This window comes from Schistocerca serialis, unplaced genomic scaffold, assembly GCF_023864345.2.
Source record: "Schistocerca serialis cubense isolate TAMUIC-IGC-003099 unplaced genomic scaffold, iqSchSeri2.2 HiC_scaffold_1201, whole genome shotgun sequence".
Taxonomy (NCBI): domain Eukaryota; kingdom Metazoa; phylum Arthropoda; class Insecta; order Orthoptera; family Acrididae; genus Schistocerca; species Schistocerca serialis.
In genome coordinates this window covers 72,501-77,500 of record NW_026047405.1, presented here as the reverse complement: position 1 = coordinate 77,500, position 5,000 = coordinate 72,501, and the positions used below count along the sequence as shown (strand labels likewise).

At 51.2% G+C, this 5,000-nt stretch overlaps 1 long non-coding RNA gene and 1 other non-coding gene across 2 annotated transcripts in view; one reads left to right on the top strand and one right to left on the bottom strand.

Moving 5' to 3' along the window:
- The window catches only part of LOC126435267 (uncharacterized), a 29,300-nt gene that overhangs the window by 7,650 nt on the left and 16,650 nt on the right, over nt 1–5,000 (bottom strand). The gene's annotated exons all lie outside the window — the stretch shown is intronic.
- Nucleotides 4,156–5,000, top strand: part of LOC126435270 (small subunit ribosomal RNA) — a 1,908-nt gene continuing 1,063 nt past the window's right edge. The window contains exon 1 of the ribosomal RNA XR_007579811.1: nt 4,156–5,000. This exon is cut by the window's right edge and continues 1,063 nt beyond it. This is a non-coding gene — a ribosomal RNA (small subunit ribosomal RNA).

Genomic DNA, 5,000 nt, shown 5'->3' with positions numbered 1-5,000 from the left:
GATAATATATACAACCGTCCCTATACATGCTGAAAGACTCTGCACACAATGAGAACCACACGTCAGCCAGACACTATCACACACTACTCTCTGCCTCTAACAGGCACACACACAATATCTAACCACCAGCATGGAAGAACATCCGGTGCATCCTCTCCGCCACATTACACAATCCACACTATCATAACCAGACCGGGAGGTCCACCCAGAAAACAGAATATCCCACCCTTCCGACATCCGCCATTGCTCAGCTAAGCCACGAACACCCACACATGTCCTACACAGGGGTGCACCCAACATCACAATACTGCCTCCTGTCACAGTACACAAACAATGGCAGGAATGAAAGACACAGATCTGCCACAACCTTGGAATCGGAGCGCCGCCTGTCATGAGCCACAAGTGCATCCTGACGTGACAAATCGGATGATCCCGCAGGCATGCACTTACGATAATCACTATCAACGAACCTGCCGCCCCCTCCCCCCCCAAAATACACCTTTCCCTACAACGTGTACCTTAACCTAAGCTATATTGTACCTTAACCTAAGCGATATTGTACCTTAACCTAAGGTATATCGTACCTTAACCTAACCTACATTGCGCCTTCACCTAACCTACGTTGTACCTTAACCTAACCTACGTTGTACCTTAACCTAACCTACGTTGTACCTTAACCTAACCTACGTTGTACCTTAACCTAACCTACGTTGTACCTTAACCTAACCTACGTTGTACCTTAACCTAACCTACGTTGTACCTTAACCTAACCTACGTTGTACCTTAACCTAACCTACGTTGTACCTTAACCTAACCTACGTTGTGCCTTAACCTAACCTACGTTGTGCCTTAACCTAACCTACGTTGTGCCTTAACCTAACCTACGTTGTGCCTTAACCTAACCTACGTTGTGCCTTAACCTAACCTACGTTGTGCCTTAACCTAACCTACGTTGTGCCTTAACCTAACCTATGTTGTGCCTTAACCTAACCTATGTTGTGCCTTAACCTAACCTATGTTGTGCCTTAACCTAACCTATGTTGTGCCTTAACCTAACCTATGTTGTGCCTTAACCTAACCTATGTTGTGCCTTAACCTAACCTATGTTGTGCCTTAACCTAACCTATGTTGTGCCTTAACCTAACCTATGTTGTGCCTTAACCTAACCTATGTTGTGCCTTAACCTAACCTATGTTGTGCCTTAACCTAACCTATGTTGTGCCTTAACCTAACCTACATTGTGCCTTAACCTAACCTACGTTGTGCCTTAACCTAACCTACGTTGTGCCTTAACCTAACCTACGTTGTGCCTTAACCTAACCTACGTTGTGCCTTAACCTAACCTACGTTGTGCCTTAACCTAACCTACGTTGTGCCTTAACCTAACCTACGTTGTGCCTTAACCTAACCTACGTTGTGCCTTAACCTAACCTACGTTGTGCCTTAACCTAACCTACGTTGTGCCTTAACCTAACCTATGTTGTGCCTTAACCTAACCTATGTTGTGCCTTAACCTAACCTATGTTGTGCCTTAACCTAACCTATGTTGTGCCTTAACCTAACCTATGTTGTGCCTTAACCTAACCTATGTTGTGCCTTAACCTAACCTATGTTGTGCCTTAACCTAACCTATGTTGTGCCTTAACCTAACCTATGTTGTGCCTTAACCTAACCTATGTTGTGCCTTAACCTAACCTACGTTGTGCCTTAACCTAACCTACGTTGTGCCTTAACCTAACCCATATTGTACCTTAACCTAACCCATATTGTACCTTAACCTAACCCATATTGTACCTTAACCTAACCCATATTGTACCTTAACGTAACCTAATTTGTGCCTTAACGTAACCTAATTTGTGCCTTAACGTAACCTAATTTGTGCCTTAACGTAACCTAATTTGTGCCTTAACGTAACCTAATTTGTGCCTTAACGTAACCTAATTTGTGCCTTAACGTAACCTAATTTGTGCCTTAACGTAACCTAATTTGTGCCTTAACGTAACCTAATTTGTGCCTTAACGTAACCTAATTTGTGCCTTAACGTAACCTAATTTGTGCCTTAACGTAACCTAATTTGTGCCTTAACGTAACCTAATTTGTGCCTTAACGTAACCTAATTTGTGCCTTAACGTAACCTAATTTGTGCCTTAACGTAACCTAATTTGTGCCTTAACGTAACCTAATTTGTGCCTTAACGTAACCCATGTTGTGCCTTAACGTAACCCATGTTGTGCCTTAACGTAACCCAATTTGTGCCTTAACGTAACCCATGTTGTGCCTTAACCTAACCTATATTGTGCCTCAACCTAACCTATATTGCGCCTTAACCTGACGCACGTTGTCGCTGAACCTGCTCTGTAATTGTTATGCAACTCGTTAAATTAGTGTAGTGTTGCCTAACCGCAACCCTCGCAATATAGTTCGCTATTCGCACTGCCCGGTCCCCTGTGTATCGCGTCATGTTAAACACCTTGCAGGTGTTGCTGACTTTCCACATGCTCCTGCTATACACTGTAATGTGGATAGCAGCAGGACGTACATGCCCCCCCCCCTTCCCCCCTGCCTTCGCAAGCTGGTCGTTGAGAAGTTTGCATGTTCAATGCCCTTCGCATGCCGACGTACTCAGCCTACGTTGTGGTACGGCCTGTCACCTGTCCGCCGATGTACGCAAAACCCACAAACTGTACTGCACATTGGTCCGTATGTACTGAATGATACATCGTGGCACATGTGTGACCGTACGACGACTGCGCCTAGCAACGGCAGACCATACAGTCCAAATATTGTGCACGCAGCTACGTGTCGTCTCCCTATAAGAGCTGGATTGCAGTGTGGTACGCCATTCAGACGTGTGGGAGGAACGGACGCCCTGGATGGCGATCAGCATGAGCAGTCTGTTGATGTAGTGGAGCGTGTATTCGGACGTAGTCGTCTCTTCTCACACACCGTGATAGCATGTTGCACCGCGTTCCACATCTGCGACATCCTGCAGAGGCCGGCTGACAGTCGTTCGCGCAATGGACACCGCATACGTACGGGGGCTACCTTCCACGTGTTCTCGAGGCGTGCACATGTTGTTGCGTCTATGTGGGCAGACGTAGTGTGTTGTGACACCTGACACAGGCATGCAATACTCGTTGCAAATGGCGATGGACGTCTACGTTTGCTGGTGACGTTACGCAAATGAACAACAGGTAACCCGTTGTGGTGCGGTTGTTCTCGCTAGAGGTGAATCAGTGTTGGCGACGATCGGTCGAGCTATTAACCGGTTGTTTCAGGGATACCCACCATGCCCACGAACGTGAAAGGGGACCCACCATGCCCACGAACGCGAAAGGGGATCTGGTGTGTGAGGCGATACGCGGCGGTGGCTGGGTGGGACCGTCCCCGGCCGGTGAGGGGGGGCCGCCCGGCGTGCTGGCAGCGCGGTGCGTGGGCGCACGCGCTACAGCCGGCTGGTGGGGGCGGCCAGTGGCAGGCGCGCCGGCCGACGGACGCGGCAGGCGGCGCAGCTGCGCGCCGGCGCCCCCTGCTCGCGGCGCCTTGCGGCCAAAGTAGGTCCTCGCGGGCCCGGTGCGAAGCGCGGTGGCCATCTGCAGTGTGCTGGTCCGATTGAGGACTGTGTGCGCTGAGGATGCGCCGCCGCCCGGCGCTCGGCGCCGCGACGCCGTCTGCTGCTCGGTCGCCCCAGCGGTTCTCGCAGGTGGTTTGTATCGCAGCTGTGCGGACGTGTTGGCGCGTGCGCTGTGCTGGGAGAGTTCGCTTCGGCACCCAAGTGGGGCTTTTGTCCTTCTGTGGCGCTGGCGTTGGAGCTGCCGGTCACCGTAGGTGGCGCGTGTTGTCTCCCGCCGGCAATGCCACGACAGCACGCTCCCGGGCCTCTGTCGGCAGCGGCAAGCTCAGTTGGGAGCACGGGTGGTCGCACCTAAAGCGTCTACTCGCCTAACTCCGGGCGATTGCGCCTCTCTCGAACCCGACCAAGTACTTAGGACGGCGCTGCGCGCCGCCGGGACCTGAGAGGGTTTCGAGGTGTGTTGTGCAGGGGAGCTCAGCCTCCTCCTGTTTGCAGAATAATTGAGCGGACGCTTGCGTGTTCGCGCGGGCCCCCGGGACACACTCCCGGGCGGCCGGCTGCTCAGCTCTAGTTGACGCAGCTCCCTGGTTGATCCTGCCAGTAGTCATATGCTTGTCTCAAAGATTAAGCCATGCATGTCTCAGTACAAGCCGCATTAAGGTGAAACCGCGAATGGCTCATTAAATCAGTTATGGTTCCTTAGATCGTACCCACGTTACTTGGATAACTGTGGTAATTCTAGAGCTAATACATGCAAACAGAGTCCCGACCAGAGATGGAAGGGACGCTTTTATTAGATCAAAACCAATCGGTCGGCTCGTCCGGTCCGTTTGCCTTGGTGACTCTGAATAACTTTGGGCTGATCGCACGGTCCTCGTACCGGCGACGCATCTTTCAAATGTCTGCCTTATCAACTGTCGATGGTAGGTTCTGCGCCTACCATGGTTGTAACGGGTAACGGGGAATCAGGGTTCGATTCCGGAGAGGGAGCCTGAGAAACGGCTACCACATCCAAGGAAGGCAGCAGGCGCGCAAATTACCCACTCCCGGCACGGGGAGGTAGTGACGAAAAATAACGATACGGGACTCATCCGAGCCCCGTAATCGGAATGAGTACACTTTAAATCCTTTAACGAGTATCTATTGGAGGGCAAGTCTGGTGCCAGCAGCCGCGGTAATTCCAGCTCCAATAGCGTATATTAAAGTTGTTGCGGTTAAAAAGCTCGTAGTTGGATTTGTGTCCCACGCTGTTGGTTCACCGCCCGTCGGTGTTTAACTGGCATGTATCGTGGGACGTCCTGCCGGTGGGGCGAGCCGAAGGCGTGCGACCGCCTCGTGCGTGCTCGTGCGTCCCGAGGCGGACCCCGTTGAAATCCTACCAGGGTGCTCTTTATTGAGTGTCTCGGTGGGCCGGCACGTTTACTTT